This window comes from Corvus kubaryi, unplaced genomic scaffold (genome assembly GCF_017639235.1).
Source record: "Corvus kubaryi isolate FWS band 111438036 unplaced genomic scaffold, C.kubaryi_AGA036_p1.0 37341, whole genome shotgun sequence".
Taxonomy (NCBI): Eukaryota; Metazoa; Chordata; class Aves; order Passeriformes; family Corvidae; genus Corvus; species Corvus kubaryi.
Genome location: NW_024581112.1, coordinates 8,515,016 through 8,532,752, shown reverse-complemented (window position 1 = coordinate 8,532,752; position 17,737 = coordinate 8,515,016). Strand labels below are relative to the sequence as shown.

Genomic DNA, 17,737 nt, shown 5'->3' with positions numbered 1-17,737 from the left:
ATCTAGGGCTGTACTAATATCTGAATGTTCTCTTCAGTGCCACTGTAGAGCCCAGCATGCAGGCACAAGAACACCACAGAGTAACAAAGACTGCTGAAGTGAACAAGAGTTTGCCATGATAAATGTGTTCTTGAATGGCAAGCACAATCAGAGGAAGGGCAGCTGTAGCTGTAAAAGGGCAGTATTTTCTAAGCCACACACACACACACAAAGAAGCTGAGAAGTAGCAATACGCCAATTTGTGACACAGGAAGAAACTGCAAATGGGATCCTTTCTGGAGTGATGTCCCATGGGAAGAGGAACCAAGACATTAAATAGCACTGAAGCCCTGACAAAAGTAAGAAGAATAATCCTTTCCTTCCTGCAGGATTGAAACAATTACGAGGAATCAAAACTTTCACATTCATGTACATCCATGAGTATCAGTACGTATAGCAACCTTGCCTATTGACTCAGGGATTTTTCACTTCTAATCATGGTATATTTCCAGTCGAGTTGATAGACTAATTTAATTCTATACCTTCTTGGTCACCTGGTGTCTGGGTCCCTCAGCATCCTCTCTCTGCATTCCTCAGGCTTTTGTGATGCCCTGACCACTGGAATTTCCCTCTGGTTGCTAACAGCATCCAGACTAAAGCTGTCAGTAAAGCACTAAATTTGCCCCAAAGGATGATCATTTTATAGCTGTTTGCTTCAGGAACCCAGTATCACTTGTTCTGGGGAAGTGACAGTCACTCAGACATAAGCAGGTTAGTCGTGTATTAAAACAGGGCAACACACATGACAAAACAGATTACCCTCCTCACTTGAAACCCTAATGAATGGAAAAAGGAACTGGGAAGAGATGAGAATTCATCTGTCTCTGACTCAGATTTTTCCACTGATGGTCTGATCTTACAAACTATATACATAGGAACTGTACCACTATATCCCGCCTAAATGACCTGGGGCTGCATGATCATGACCTATTCTGGTTTGTATTCAGAGAGGACATGCAATGATCTGGTGCACAGCTGCTGTCATTGCTGTTGAGAAATATATACCTTATTTCTTGAAAAAGTTTTGCTGGTATGAGCCACAGTATTCTTGATTACTTGCTGCAAATCTTGGAAGAAATGAGAAAATATTCTTCCATTCTACAAAAGATTTTAATTATTCAAAATTTCAATAAGAACATTGCATGAGGAAATATGAACATTTTCTAAGGAAATATGAAGAAAAAGAAAATCTGCCAAAGAAAGCAACAGGTTCAGAAAATTGTTTATGCAGGTTTTGACTCAGAGATGCCTTCAATTATTGCTGACACCAAAACATTTTGTGAAGTCAAATACTTTTTGGTTATTATATAAAAATAAACAAATAAAACAAATATTCTGATCTCTTTCACGCCAGTGGAAACTGTTGAAAACAACAGACCAATTTTGGCACAGCAGATTAAAATCTTTTCCTAATCTATCATTTAGATATTGCAGGAGCAATGGCAGGAAAGAGGGCAGTAAAAACCAGATCCTCTATAGTAAAATTCAGAGCTGGACAACTTACACTAGCGAAGAAAACAGACCAGAAAATGTGGGTAACTCCCATTCATCAGGCTGCCCTACATCAGACTCCGGAGTTTGAAATGATTCAGCGAGAGTGTCCTCAGGGACACTGATGTAAATATAGAGTAACCACAATGCCTTTCTCTGGAGTCCCTCCCATTATACACTGGTTTAGCTAAACAATTTCATTTCAGATAGAACAGAACAGGAATACTTTGGAAAAGGCCAGGTCTGTGTTGCCTTTTTTCCTTTCATAATCTAATGACATCTCTGGTCTAAGATAACCTTCCTTGCTCAATAATATTTAATCTTTATTTTATCTTGAAGTAGACTAGCAAATGCTTTGATAAATGGAGTGAAAGATTTTCCACTTTCCCCCATAACATCTTCAGGTGCTGAAATGCTGAACTGTTTTACTACAACTCGCTACAGCAGTGCTGTGCAGAGAATCAATGCTTATATTCCCATGCCTTTTTAACATGAGTGAATCACAGCCCATACTCCTTTATATACTAAAATAACCACACACCAGAGAGCCATTTTCCTATCCTCATCTATTGTGGCCACTATTCTGCAAAAACAAGAGCTGCCATCTATGAAAAAAGTCATGATTCTACCCATTTGTACACCACAGCTGATGCCCTTAACATCCAGGCCTACAACATACAAAGCCCCATACAACCCCTCCACCTCCCAAAAAAACCCTTAAACATTTGTAAGAAAACAAAAAAAAAACCTCATGAGAGCCTTAACCAAAGATAATTCCCAACTCCTTTTCTGTGCTAAGTTGTGAATGAGACTGATTAAAACCAACCTGAGAACTAAGAAAATTTTCTTAGTTCTTGGCCAACTGCATTTTGAGATTTGAAGTTTCATTAAGTGAAAACATCTTTCTAGGATGTTTGCATGAAAATTCAGAAAACAGAGGCAATCATAAGAAAAGAGAGACAATTACAAAGCTCTTAATCTCCTGAGACATTTACCTTTTTGTAGCAGGCTTTACTCCAGCCTCATTACATATTTGCTCTGATCATCAATCCTATTTGCAACTTTCAACTGTCTCCATGTTCTTTGTCAGAGGAGCTTGTATCAGGCAATACTTGGAGTGTCTCCATTAATCCAAATTTTAAAAACCAGTAACTGAAGCAAATCAGTATTTGTGCACTGACTGGAAAGAAACCCCTGCAGACTCACCACGACTGAAAATCTCTTTCCATGTCTATACAACTCCCTCCTCTGTCCTTCTCTAAAAAAAGAAGGGTCAAAGCAAAATGCTGGCAGCCCAATGAAATCTTTGGAAGACACAGCGTGCTTTCGGTTATGAGAGGATGGAAAAATGAGAACCCTGGAGATCTTTTGGGAACATTAGGCTTTATTAATCAGGAATGTATTTGCCACATACCAATATTCCCAAACAGTACACTGAAGCAGATAAATGCCTGGGAGCAACAGAACCCATCCAGTTTGGTCTTCTGTCTTATGGGAAGTTCTAGCATAACCTTAGAGGTGGTTTTCCAAGCCATTCCTTTAAAAAGAAACCTCCCCTGCTTCCATAGTACCTACAGGTTGTGTGTTCCAGCACTTTACAACCAATCCAGTCAGAACATGGCTCCTAATACCTAACTTGGTAATTTTTGCTGCTCATTGAACTGATTTCTTTAGGTCTTTCTCCCAGCGGACATGAAGAACAATTTATCACTGTGCTCTTGATTATAACTTCTCACTCACTAGTTTTATTGTTTTGGATTTTTTTTTTTTTTTTTTAGTATATTCTCCCTAACATGCAACAAAAGCAACACTTTCAGAAGCATATAATGCCAGGTAGGGCTCCTACATATCCTCTTGCCCCTGGACCAGATAACAATCAACCAGTTTCTGCTTTCTCACAATTTTAACTCTAGGACAATTTCTGCCTTGACAAACGTTTTTGACCTCTCCACATTTCCACTGGGGTTCCACAGGTAGAAATCAGGGCAGAATTTATCCCCATGAGTTTCTGGATTAATGCCTTGGTAAAGGAAGGGGAAAAGGCAAAATTAATTCTCTTTGTTAGCGCTAACACCATTCCTCAGGGATAGTCAGCCCCAAGACAATGATCTTTGTTCAAAGCAAGCACACTTCCATACTCATCTCACATTTACAGCACAGCTTCTACAAGCCAATATCTGCATCAAAAGGGAAAAAAAAGGGCTTAAACTCATGAGAGTCTACATTTTGTCAGAGGAACAGGAACTGGGAATGGACTCAAAGCCCATCTTAGACCTGAAATTCTAGCTAAAACAGCAAGTTATAGGAGGAGAAGACAGGTCCCAAATCCATCAAGAATCATGAGGATTCCTGCACTGTAAAGAACATGGTAGTGCAGCTTGTTTGTTACTTCAAAACTCTTCCTTCATCTAAAAGCAGTGCTGTGATGGACGAAGACCTTCCCAGCCCTGACATCCTGACGCTACACATGCAGCCTGCGCTCTGGGATGCCAGCTCACTGTGTCACATTGGCTTGGGTTCTGCCTGTTCTTTTCCTTATGCCTGCAAGCTCAATTGAACTTATGAAAATTCAAACTGTCTTCTGTCTGTTTCATACATCATCAGCAAACAATCACTAGACAAAATGAATTTGCTCTCTGTAATTTGGAGGTTACACAAATGCCTCTGCTGTATAATGTAAAAAAAAAAAGGGAATAAAGTTTGGTATGCAAGGTTAACTCAGCATGGAGGAAAGGAGCAAAGAAACAGAGAGAGAGAACATGAACAATAAAATACTCAAAAGTGGGGAGACTGACATAAGAATTACTTCTGTAAACTGGAGTTGGCCTTGATACCTTTGAGTGATGGGATTAAACAAAGGCACAAGCAAGTTGTGAAAGATCACCCCCAAGAGTGGCTGTATCGCCATCCCTCGTGATTTGTCTACACAATATACTTATTAATAATAACAATGGTTACTATTTATCCCCTAAGAGCTTTGCAAACACAAATTCAGTACTGTTCCCAGAGCCATATCAGCTCGAACCAGATCTAAAGAGTGATCTGCTGAACAAGGCCCAGTGAGGTTAAATGAGTTGTCCAGTGCCACTCACTGCACCAGTATCCATAAAGATTAGAACGCTGGATCTCTTGGTCACTGATCAGATCAGGCTGCGTAAGGCTGCCCTTGACAAACCAACCTCTTTTTTAACAAAAATAACATGTCATATACTCCTTATTGCCCTCAGCACATAGCAACATAACTAAAACTATTGCTTTGAAAGCACATCTTTTTCTTCCACCCACAATATGCTGTCACTGTCTCATTCCAAAACCCAGCAGACACTGAGTATGAGCAGAGGTACCTCCTCGTGCTTGACTTAATCCTATTTGGGGTTAGCTGCAAACAGCAAAACACTAAACCACATCCTTAAAGCTAAGTGTTTGAGTAGTCCCATTGACCTCAATAGATCTGCTTGCCTATCAACCCACATGACTTTAGTTGAGAGAACCCAACATAGCAAGAATCCACACCACAGGCCTTTTGCATTAGGAGAATATCTGTACCACATTTAGAAAGTGGAGTTTTTCATGCAACTGTCTGACAGATGTTCAGGTGTTATGTACCTGTATTTTCTTCTAATGCCATGTACCAAGTCAAGTATTTTATATTAGCCAAAAATTTGGCTCATCTTATATTAATCAGTCACTTTAGGGACATCCTAACATTAAAGCAGATTTCCACACTTTCATTGAAGAAATAAAATACAAAACTACCAGGATATGGCTTGCCTTTTTTCTTTGCTGTTTTTGGGTTAATACAGAAAAGACCTTGTGCCAAGTTCACCTTATTTAGGATCTTACAATTAGAAACACCTGATTACAGCAAACATACAGGAAACAAAGGAAATCCTTAAAGCATACCTTCCTCTATAAAAAGTGCCACTATTTTTATTGTGCCAAGTAACTAGCTACATGGACACGAGGTATAGCAAGAACCACATCCTCATCTTACAGGATACGTGTGCTTATGTAAAACTTTCCTCACCTTGTTCTTCTGTATTCCAGAGACAGACTATCCCAAGCCTACAGAACTTAAAAGCAGCTAAAAGTTTAAAAGTGGGGGGGTTTTGTGGGTGTTGTTTTGTTGCAGCTTCTTTTGTTTGTTTGTGGATTTTTTAAGCTATTAGCACAAGAAACTCAAGGATTAAAAATATGGACCTTTACTTTATGGAACGGAAAGACCTAGGCAGGAGAGTCTTAGGAGTCATGATCCCACACTCCATTTCCAGTTTGACCACTGATTTACTTGGACCTTGAGAAATCTGCTCAACATCTCTGTGTGGATGCACTTGACACTTTTGATAAAAAAAGAAAACAAAAAATATTTCCTATACATGAGTTTTAAACTTGTGCATTTATTTCCCCTTCAAAGTCTACAATCTCATGTAACTAAAAAAAGCTCATCCCAGCCAGCACCAATTGCTACTCTTATTTTTTCTTGGGCTGTCCATGGAGGACTTAGTGACCATCTGGATCCTAAGGATTCAAAGAACTTGCCTCAATTCACTCTTATGCTGCTGCTGCTGCATTTTGGAAAGAGAATTACTCCTGCTTTCCAACAAAAATTTTCCCGGTTGTTCACACTAAATTGCAAGACAAGCATGAAATTTGGTACTCACAGATTCAGAAGAGTTTCCCCATTTTTCCCTGAACACCTCCCTTTAAATTGCTGCTGGACCCAGCAAATCCACGAGTGTTTTCAACTCGGCTCACTAGTGTAATTGCAAGGTTAACCTCTGATGGCCAAGGAAGCTGCTCACATTCAGCAATGAAGAGCAGAAAATGTTAAATACCATTCACTGGCCACAGCCTGCAGTTAATACACAATATTTAAACAACACAATGGCATGGCCCTTGCCAGTAATGTAAAAACACAGTGGAGTAGAGCCAGAATGGCACAATCTGCCTGTCTGAGTCATGCTTGGCGCTGTGTGCTGCAGGGGCAGGCATTAGCTGCCCACAGTGTAACTGTACCCTCCAGCTAGTTTACAATAAAACATTAAAATATATTAAAAAATAAGGGGGGGGGAGGGGGTGTAAAGGCATGATAAATCCCCTATAATAGTTAAAGTATTTTAAAACTGGAGTACAAAAGTACCACTTTAGAAGCAGGCTCTGGGTTTCATTACAGACTGCACATTTTGATCTTAAACAAGAAAACAAACTGACTTTGCTTTGTAATATTCCACAGCTTTGTACTGTTCAACTGAAATTGATCTTTTTTCCCCTTTCTACAAGCTTCTGGATTTTGTCATATATTATTTCATTAGACTGAAAGTATCTAAATATGCTATATTTTCCAATCCTCTTTTGCATGCCTGTTGTTCAGTCACTGAAGTTCCAAATCTTAATTATTAACCCAAATACATTCAATAAACAGATTCTAAATATGGGTAGATCAGAGTGATGTGCAATCTGACTTGCCTTTATGGAATAACTATGCTCTTAGAAAAATACTCCTTTCTTGCTGAGAGATGTAGCTGTTATTTTGACTGTTTTGTCGTGTCACAGCAGAGATGAATTAGGCATTTCTGCCTTCATCTACACCCTAGAGCAGCTGAAGTCCCCCATGATGTCATCAGAAAGTTGTTTGTTTTTTTCTCGTACGAAGGAGAAGAATTTGTTACGACATCATGAGAAGAGAACAAACTATGTTTTCTGCTAAAAGGAATCTTCTGCTACTTTCTGTTATCTCTGCACCAACGTGCAGAAATCCTCGCTGACAAAGCGACAGGAACTGTAAGTCAACAAACAGAGATGCACAGTATTCCTCCTAATATTCAAAACAAAGCAGGAAAGAATGACCTATTCAGTGGTCTGAAATTAAAGATCTGCAAGATGTAAGTTCCTTTTTAATTTTTAAATAAAACATCCTTTGAACTTCTAAATCCCATTCAAGGGGACTCTGACCTTTATCCAAGACCAGCTACTGTGCTAACACGTTGGATGCATATAGAGGAAAAATACGGACAAAAGGTACCGGAAAAGCTTTTACTTACAGGAATGCAGTGTGGCTTAATCTTTTTGTTTTTAAGGTGCAGTGATTTCAGCATCTACAATGTAACTTCAGGCAGTCTGAAAAGAAACAGGTTAAAATCTCTTTCAGTTATAATTGGTATTTCAGATTTAATTAAAAATTAAACTTTCATAATGTTTCACCATCCAAAGCAATGCATTATCAGTCAAGCGTAGCCTTTTTTTTTTTTTTTGTTAAAAGAAGCTCTTCCCAGAGTAGTTTGCTATGAAAGAAAAAGGCAAAAAGGCAATTGAGAGTAGCAAAATATATTTCTTCAGCAAAGGATCTCTGAATAATTTGGAAAGAAGCCTTCTGCCACTTAATTTTAACAATCAACCTTATACTAATTAAAAAAAAATCACAATTTAAAAAGACAGAAAAACACCATCACATACCAAAGACTGTGAGGATAAAAATGTTCATTTCAGCAAAACAAGGACATTGCTAGGACCAGAACATACGCACCAAAAGGGAAAATATGGTTTTACATAATGCCAGCCAACAACATTTTAAAAAAATTCGTTCTACAGCATGCAGCACTTTCAGACTGTTGCATGGAGGAGCAGAGAAAGACAAGTTCAAAAAGAGGAAAGCTGTTTTTAAAGTGTACAACTCAAAAGGTCCCTTGCAACCTTTTGTTAAGGGATATGAAATAGCTCATCTATAAAACTGCACGGTTTCTTATCATGTAAAATAAATGTCACATTACTGTGTAAAACAGATGATTGAGAAGTGGTAGCTGTAGACACAGCATTTGAACAGATGCAAAAAAATGTTTTTTTTTCAAAATGCAGTTGAAATAGTTGGAATGACAATAAAACTCCAGGGGTTGTGCCATAAATATGAGTTTAAATGTTAGGCTGGAGTTTAAAACCTGTGGTTTTAATTATATCTAATTATAAAGGCTCCAAAACCAGGAGAAATGAGAAAAACAAAAAAATATTAATAATAAATTAAAACAATTTTGCAATAAGCTGTCAGGGTTTGGCCTCATAATAACAAACCATACAGCAATATACACAGACACATACAATGTTCCAATGACTCATTAAAGGAACAAATCAAAACTTCATTAAATTTTATTTTTAAAAGGTGACAGCAGAACTTGCCTAATTTACCCCATTCAAAGTCAAAGCTATTCTCCTCACCAGCAACACACTCACAGAGATGGTCAAATAAATCCCGGATGCAAATCTAACACTGATTTTGAATGTACCACAGGCTGGGAGCAATTCCTAGGTGTAATTTTACTTTGTTCTCCCGTAAGTAAAAATCCAATTCCTCAAATGTCAGTGTTATATGAGGCTTCTCAATCCATCCTCACAGATGTTTAAAATAAAACACACTGTATCAGACTGTCACACAAACATGTTCACACACTCACCAATACCACAAAAAAAAAAAAAAAGAGCTCACAAACTTATTTGTAGGCTTAAGTTTTCCACTCAAGATCAAAGGTATTGAAGAGCAGAAGGGAAAGCAGAGAGCACAGAAGGGGACAGCACAGGAAGAATTAGAAACAATTCTTGAGCATTTGAATGAACAAGAGGCCCCTGATAGAGGCACTAGGATGATGCTGCCACAAGATAACCTTTATAGGCTTGGATGAAATTTTTCCTGAAGGAACCATCTGAGACAGGTGTTCCTGCTCCTTTAGACAACCTTACATCAAACAGCTTTCCTTCTTCCTCTTGACTGACATCTAATAAGGTAGACAAACAGTGAAGAAATCCAGGCAAAAAATTGTTAAGTCCATCAGAAGCAGGCAACAGCACAACTGCCACATAAGTGATAACAGCCTCAGCTTCTGAACTTACATTTCTTTCACTTCCTTCCCCTTCCAAATTTACCCCTTTTCTAACATTTTCAGGACTGTAATGCTGGCTTGCTGGCAGGGAGGGAGAGGGGCAGCGGTATTTAAAATCCAAAGCTATTTCTTCTAATGAATGCAGTGAAAAACTGACCTCAACTGAGAAGACAAAGAGCATTCACTGAGGGTGAAATGTATCCCTCCCTGTGTAGGGAGCCAGCATAGAGAACACACCACTGAAGCCCTATTCTGATGACCTAAATAGGAATAAATTGGTGCATGGACTTCACCACTGTGAGTATTGTCCAAAATGCCCATTTTCTTGTAGAGAATGAGGAAACACATGGCCCTCTCCTGTCAAAGCACAACAGCATAGCACCTCCTTCCCATGCTGGGCACAACCCTGACAACTGCTCTTCAGTGTACCTTCCTAGTAGTTTTAAACAGAAGTCTTTCATGCTTTGCCCTCTTTTCCTCTGACTGGAAAGGGAAAGGATGGCTTTACATTTGGCATTACTCTGTAAGTTAGCACGAGGGCATTGTGCCTGAAGATAGGGTGGCCCTTCTCGTCAAGGCAGGCATAATTAGCACACACTATGATCCTCCCATTAAAAGAAAGGGAGCGTCAGAAACAGCTCTCTGTAAGAGCCTGCCTTCCTGTGCACAGGTGAGAATGTTTAACACTTGTGGGGCAGGAGGTCATGATTGTTGACTGAAAGGAGTGGCCTAATCCCCTTGTGGAAAGCAAGAGACATGGCTCAAGAACAGTCAATGAATGTCTGCTTGAGAGAAGCACAAGAGCTGGAATTGCAAAAATTAGGAGTATGGCAGCTCATGAACGAGACACATGAGTAAAGTGTTAACAACAGAGCAAGTGGTACCTCTTAGTTAAGGCTTTAAAACAGGTTTCACTTTGCTTTCTGCCAATTCCTTCTTGCCATAAAGCTTATGCAGAGTCTGAAAACTGAGAGAGGAAAGCTACCAACTCTACAATGACCAAAGTTCATTAGCAATGTTCCATGACGTGCATAGGCCCCTAACGCTGCTTTGCCTCACTCATGTTTATGGTCTTATTCCCCACTTTGACAAGAATCACATTCATTCAATCTAAAAATTAAAGAGAAGGAAAAACAGTGCAATTTGTTATTTGGAAACATTTCAGAAGATGTCAGCCTTCTGCAAACTCTTAGCAATAAAGAAGTTCCGTATCTGTAAGGCTTTGATTTTCCTTGAGTACCTTAAGCCAGCTGGAGCAGGTCAGTTAGAGTCATATATAACTGAGCAGTTACGAGGAGAAGGAAGACTGGAAGAGAATACGGCACAACACTAATCAATATCTTTAGAAATTTCTACATATAGAAGTTATAACATCCGTCAATTGATCTTTTTCAAGTTCACTTCTTGAACTGGAAATCAACAATGAAGCCACTGCCAAAAGTAACTACTCAAAGAAGGTAAAATACTGATGTCCTTATTCAAGAAAAAAAACCTCATTGATAATATAAAGGAACTCATCAACAACAACCAGGGAACGAGGGAAGGGGAGGGCACTGGATGACAAATGGACACACACAAATTGAAAACCAAGCCCATTACCTTCAGGAGAATATTCAAAAATACTCATGGGCCAGACAAGAGACCTCATTCCAACTTTGGAATCTAAATAATTACATGATATGGCCCAGACTATTTTCTGGCATTTTAGGTTTGAAAACATAAGCAAAGCCATGGAGTAATTGTGTCACAGACACGAAAAAGAAAAGTCAATTGTACAGGCTCCTCATCTAACAACAAATACACAAACTTTGAAATTGGAACCAGTATAGACACACCAGCACAGTGCTCTGTTCAGGTTCATCAGCAACTCAAAAGAACAAATCTTATTAATACAGATATAACATTACGTTACTGCTTTTTGAAGGTGAATGCACTTTAGTTGGTATTAGCTCTCTATACAGCTTTATTTTTGTCACCTGTCTCTTGTCCTGAGTGACAGAATAAAAAAGAAATAAAAAAGGTAATGCCAGTGCTTGAAAAATCTTCCCAAAAAGTTTGAATTGGAGCTCTTACTACACTTTCAAAAACATGCAGGAATTTTGGTTATTTCCAGTTCTGCCTTCATACTCATAGCCATTTGTGTTGGCTAGCAGAGTTGGCCCAGGCTTTTTCCTAACACTAGGAATAAGCCGTAGGACTGTGGCTCAAACCAGAGTCACAGGGCTGCTGATGGGAGAAACGTGGGGGGTTTTGTAATTTAGCAGAATTGGAGCAGAGAAAAACCTATAGCATTGTGCTGGGATCAAGGGATCCTCCCACCACAGGAATGGACAACAGGACATCAAAGGTTTCTTTGTCAAAATGGCAAATCTCCACCTGTTATTGGTTCACTGCAAAGATGAGTGCCGACAGAGATTTTGTCTTCCTTACGGCATGCATCCTTTGAGTTTACTTTCCCAGTGAAGACTATATCCATTACAAATTTTAATTTACAAACCATGGCTCTTTCAGCTAGAAAAGCATTTTAATCAGGAAAAAGGTGTATTTTTGGCTACATTTCACACACACCCCATATCCCCCAACAGTATTTGAACTATTTTTGTTCAGGTATGATAAAACCTGCCTTTGGGCGAAGACTAAAACTCCTTGAAATTTCAGTTTCAGAAAGTTAGAGACAATCAACTGTATAAAAGCTGCAATGTATAATCCATTCCAGTGGTCACTTGGAAACAGGCACTGGATCAATTTCACCACAAGGACCCTCATACTTGTTAAATGTGTTGGATCCCTTAACAGCACAGTCCACTCCCCTAATTTATTCCTACTGCTAACAGAGTAAGCAACAAGCACTTGAGAAGCCCAGCTGTGAAAGCACATGAGAAGCTGAACTTACCAACCCACGGAAGAGTTGGTCTCTATAACTGCACTTAAGATCTGACCTGGACTCCTAATGTTTAGGAGTTAAATGGGTAGTTCTGTTATAATCAGGTGGGACCCAGCATCCTTCTAAATACCTCTTGAAGCTTTCCTCCTACGCAGGGGCGATGATGGTAATCAAGTTGGCTGCTGAAAACCATGATATTCCTTATTCCAACTGTTTTCTTGCACAAGCTGTCCCTAGATCCTGTTTATGTTCCCAAGGAATAGGAACAGTGACAGCATGCAGCTTTCACGAGGCCTTGCCCAAACAATTCTTTCTCTAAAGATACAGTTTTTTTGTGAAGCAGCTCTGAAGCTGATATTCACTGAGCATCTCTTGGAATACAGCTTGAAGACTTTACTTATGCCCTTTACAAGCTATTGTAGCATATAAGCTTCTCCCACTTCTTTTCAAGGTTCATAATGCTTTGATCTTCACAGCCTCACTGCTCCTGCTGAATGGTATCATCTCCCATGGCTCATATTATCTTTAGTGCATAAAATGATAATACCTGTTAAGAAGCAGGCTCTATCACATAATCACAGCAGAACCTTCACATTTATTCTGGTTTAACAGAGAAACTTACATCAATAAATGTTTCATTGTGATGGGTATTTCAGTGCGGTGACAAACTGGGCGGATAAAGGAAATGTGGTGGATATAATTTGTTTGGATTTTAGCAAGGCCTTTGACACACTACCACACAGGAAGCTCATAGAGGCACTACAGAATTATGGTCTGAATACTATTACAATAAGGTGGATAAAAACTGTCTGACAGATAGGAAGCAATGAGTTATTAATCAATGTTAGAAAAGAACAGAAAGAAGAATCTACTCTGATGCAGAGCAATAGGTGCTAGGATTATTATCACTACATAGATTCATTAAGGATGAGAAAAAGAATGTAAATATTGACAGCATCCAAAACTGATGATTCAGAAAAAAGAAATTTATCAAATGTGAAAGGTATCAAAATTGTTAAGATCCAAATAATGGAGATGTGCATGAGCCAAAACAATGGGGTATTTAATATATCTTAAAATGTAAAAAACATTATCAAAAAGCAATACAGACTTTTGTTTTCAAACTCAGAAATAGAAGGTTTTCACTGTGTTTGCTTGACTTCATCATGTTACTATGCACTAGTACGGTCTAGTTGTGAAACTAGCTCCCTTGCAAAGCAAAATAAAATAATATATTTCAGTCACTGTGGTAAGGGCTGATCATCTGGCCTATTTTCTTAGAATACTAGTACTAATGATGAAAAGTTTAAAGTTTAGAGTAATCACATATGACATCCTTAAATTCTTCTTCAGAAACAGGGTACTCTTTTAGTTGTAGTTTCTGAATTTCAACTGCCCTGAACAGCTAAAGCCATTTTGTTGCTGATTTCTGGTACAGGAAATGACATTGAGCTATCCCCACAGAGACACTGCGTACACTCAAAGTTTAATGGCTATTACCTCTCCACTTCCTTCACAGATCTGTCCCAAAGAAATTCAGCCTGACCCTTTCCTGTGAAAGGGCAAGATCCTGGATGAAAAGCAATGTACTTAGGTGAAATGAAAAATCCTGGGGTAATGCACATAAATCTCATGGGACATATGGCAGAGAAGATCAAAGTGATAAACATTTGTTTGGAAATCTACATATCCCTAAGTGCTGAGCAATTAAACATAGCAGTTGAACATTTCCAGGATAAACTCATCAATATCAAGATGTGAAGTTCACTACATCCTGCCTCTTTCTCTTTCCTTGCATGGAGAACACACCCCCAGCACCACAGCCTCTGCTTACTTGTGCCACTCCAAGAATAAGGCCAAAATAATTTTTAATGTCTTCTGTCTTGAGAAAGGAAAAGTGAATAAGTGAGTGAAAGCTATGTGTTTTCAACTGTGAGAAATTTGGGAAAGTTTTCACGCTTCCTCTTGACTTACTGCTCATGGTCGTTGTCTTGACATGTGCCATCAGGAGACTATACCTGGTAACTCATCTCCATCACCTATGAAATCCATCATCTGTGGTTTTGGGACCTTTGATCTCCTCCCAACATCTCCAGTATTTCTTCTACCCTCACACAGCAGCCTAGACCCATCTCCTCTCCCTAACAAGCACCTTCTTTCCTCCATCTTCACTGCAAGAATCTGCCTTGCTCACACTGCAAAGCTTCCATTTTCCCTTCTTGCTGCAGACAGACAAGGGAATAGGATGAAGCTGTGACACTTCTCTCAGGAGAAAGACAGTGAGGGAAGTGGTATTAGCAGAGAGGCATGAATTAGTGGTTCTGATGTCAGAGAAGTGGAAAAAATGAGAGATGGAAATATGCACCTCAGGTCTCCAGAGCAGCAAGGGCAAGTGTGGCTTCTGCGGCACCAATAGACTTTAGATGGACAGTAGGTCCATCACTGTTATGCTACCCTAAGCAGATGCCTTATCTCTGCAGCCTACCAAGGACCTTGGGAGAAACTTGGGATTCTGACATGTAAAAAGGGGCATGCGACCTTCTAAAAGTACATAAAATTAATAAAAAGCAAAGTCAGGACTACAGGCTAAGTTTGGACTTCATATAAGCAGGTGCATCAAAGTGGTATCAGGACTCCTCCAGATTACACATAGACAGATTTTATTCCACCACGTGCAGAAGCATGAATCAATGCAGTCTTTTACTTCAGCACATTATTAATGCTTTTGCCAGAAGGCCATTAACCTGGAGCCCAAAACCAGCTCCATCTTGCACAATGTCATGCACAAACCATGCCCAGAAGTTTCACATTATTTCAGTTTATGTAACTGCCATATTAAGCTCAAGGCCCAAGGAGGATACTGAACAATATCTTATTGTACAGGCTATTGAGATTCAATATTACAGGGACAATGCTACCAACCCCCTCCAATTTCATTCATCTCAGAAATCTTTGCAAATTTAATACCAGAGGACTTTGAGACCTTTGGACTGTACTGCAAATCTGCTGCTTAAACTTTTAATGTAACAGTGATGCAGGCTCTCAAATATCTCCCAATAAAGCCCATATATGTAATTCTTGTTTAATTAGACATTATCCAACAAGAAGAGAAATTCAAACCCAGCTGGAACTGTATAAAAGTTCAAGGAAGTTCAGTTCCTGCACTGTGATTTGGCAAAGCTCTATTGTAATTTTTTTTCCCCAGAAACAATGCAGAAAAAAGAAAAAAAAAGAGAATATATCAGCAATGATTTGAACTGATCACTGTGTCAGGACAGGAAATAATATTTGGAAGAAAAAAAGAGAAAACGATCTTCCATTTACTTTCAATATTAGTAAAAACAAGAAAAACATTTTTATACTGTCAGCCGCATCCTACAAAATCTAGGTAATAAAGCAACAGCATAATGACTAGATAAGTTTAAAATGGATTTTTAAAAAGCATGGCTACCATTTTCTGAAGAATAAGTGTATCTAAATACATTGCAGGACTGGATCCAGAGACCTCAGCATCCTGTCGGCCTGGTCCAATACAAATTATATTTATTCCAGGGACCTTGAACTGTGGAGTGCACACACTTAAATCTATGTAATATTTATCTTTGCTTCAAATACTTAAGATGAAGAATACATGGTATGAGTTCAAGTTCATGAGGCTTCTGCAAGAACTGAGTTGTTCGAAATTCAAAGACTAAAATTCACTCTGGCTCCACTTGCACTACAAAAAACCAAAACACACCTAAGATACAACAGAATGTTATGATTAGAAAAAAAACATTGGGTATTCAACTTGTTCCATAATCTATGTTTAAACAGATGAGATCAAATGTATCCTCCTGGTGGTCAACCAAACTACAAAATTAAAACTGGTATATAACTTTTTAACAGTAAAAAAAATTCTAACAAAACCCCATGTACAGAAAAACACAAAATTAAGTTCCATCATGTTAACACTAACACCAGGCAAAAACTACAAGACCATATGCTAATTACATTCCAGGTAAAGAAGATGAGAGTTCAGATTTGCAAGTGGTAACTAAATTTCTAATAAAATAACAACTTCAATCTTTTTCAAGTCTTTTCCAAAATACCAGAAGTGATTAGAACACATTATGGACCAGTCACTTGCCAAGTTTCATGTTTGAAATCAAAGCTGTTTTAAAATTCCCTGAACAACAAAAAAAGCATTTTAAAACTGGTAACATTCAGTCATGGTGATATAAGCAAATACCAGCCAATCTGAATTTTGGAACATTCTTGATCTAATGCCTTTATGTTGCAATGAAGCCCAGAAAAATATTTCAGGCCCAATTGCTGAGACAGTGAAAATAATATTCATAAATAAAAAAGGATCATTTACATATTATACAACTAAATTTTTTATTTCTTCAGTATACCTTGAAAGAATTAAAAGGATAGATCCTTCAAGACTTCTGTTGTCATAACTGAGACACATCTTCATTTACCACATTTACCAAAGATGAACCCACCTGTAATTAGTATGGAAGAGCTAAAACTCTTCTTCTTCCCTCCTCTGCACCTCCCACAGAAAGAACTCAGCACTCTTCAAGCAATTGCTCTACAAATAACTATAAAAAGGAAGTGGGTCTATCATGGAGGAACTGCTTTGTTTCTCTGCACGTGCTGAAGAACTCTTTCTGAATTAATGCAGGCCAGCACCATCTCAAGCTCTGCTGCCCCCCCTCCCCTCCCCCCCCTAAACACTGCATAAGGAACAAAATTTGAACTTGTACCTTCCACAGTAAAGGCACTTGGGAAATACACAAAGCCTGCCAGGTACAAAACACCAACTGCTATTCCACTCTGTGCTACCTTTTTAAGGATTGTTGGCCACTTATTCTAATGTATGCAAGCAAAAGAATGAAATACGGTAAGAAGCCAAAATTTAGGGCAACAGTTTACAATAGAAAGAACAATATTCTAGGAGTCACATGTACCTACAAATTCTCATTATACATCTGTGCATACTAATAGAGACTATTACATAAAATACCGTATTATTTAACATCAACTGAATGGAGGTTTGGTTTCAATTACATGCAGTGAACTGTCCCTTTAATCAGTTGGTATAGTAACAGGGCTAAAATTTCCAAGCAAATTCAGCCTTTCCAAATCCTTGGATCTCAAAATTCTTTAGAAACATGCTTTCTTTTCCATTAAGAGATACAGTGATGCCAACAACAGCTACATTATTCCCCCAGCAGATCTGGAGATGCTCGAGCAGAACTCTGAAGTCCAGCTGCCAGATCTTCTGCTGTAGCCATCTGACACAAAACTCTCCCTCATGCATTTCTCTTTTCTAGCTGAAGTTTTTACTCTTTAACAATGCCCTTATATAATAAGGGCATTGTTAAAGAGTAATATCTTTATATTATGACATTAATATCTTTATATTTTCTGACTGACTGAGCCTCATACTTGGGCAAGAAAGAAACTT

General features: G+C 38.6%; 1 protein-coding gene across 6 annotated transcripts in view; it reads right to left on the bottom strand.

Moving 5' to 3' along the window:
- Window positions 1–17,737, bottom strand: part of ZBTB20 (zinc finger and BTB domain containing 20) — a 503,536-nt gene that overhangs the window by 333,037 nt on the left and 152,762 nt on the right. For all 6 annotated transcript variants that reach the window (XM_042031786.1, XM_042031783.1, XM_042031788.1 and 3 more), the window contains one exon: window positions 7,572–7,647. The gene's annotated coding sequence lies outside the window, so the exon portion shown is untranslated. The remainder of the gene's footprint in view (window positions 1–7,571; window positions 7,648–17,737) is intronic.